This window comes from Chinchilla lanigera, unplaced genomic scaffold (genome assembly GCF_000276665.1).
Source record: "Chinchilla lanigera isolate Chin_1 unplaced genomic scaffold, ChiLan1.0 scaffold00070, whole genome shotgun sequence".
In the NCBI taxonomy this organism is placed as follows: Eukaryota; Metazoa; Chordata; class Mammalia; order Rodentia; family Chinchillidae; genus Chinchilla; species Chinchilla lanigera.
In genome coordinates, this window is record NW_004955471.1 from 2,020,299 (window position 1) to 2,020,888 (window position 590).

The following is a 590-nucleotide window of genomic DNA, read 5'->3' on the forward strand; positions in this document are numbered from 1 at the left end:
TCACAACTAGAGACCATACTCATAAGTGAAATAAATCAGACCTGCATGTGTAAGCATCGTATTGTCTCACTCATGTAAGACCTGAAAGAGTGAATAAAAAGTAGGAGGTATGATAGACATTGTGAAATGAAAGGAAAATGCTCAAAAGTAAAGGGCAACTGGGGTGTGGGAAAAGAGAAGCAAAAGAAGGGGAAATTATGTATGTATGTATATACAGGATAGCTAACATAGTTGTACTACTGTCTTCCATTGCTCCACAGAAAGGATCAGTTAATGATTACTTGTTTGATAAGTCTTGTATGTCTCTATCTGTTCTCCTGAGAAACCACTTTGAAGATACCAAAAAGTAATACAACAATCATGGTTAATTTCCTACAACTTTGTGTGTAACACTTTTGTTTGTATTGTTCTTATGCTGTTTTGTAAATGGATGTCTGTCTGTTAATACGTTTTCCTTCTTTTATTTTTTAAAATAAAAAAAATTTAAAAGACAAAATCAAGGTTTCTTCAGTTACCCAGAATGAAATCCAGAGTGTCCTCCCACTTGACTACAAGACCATGCACACTCTCCCATCTCCGTGATCTCACCT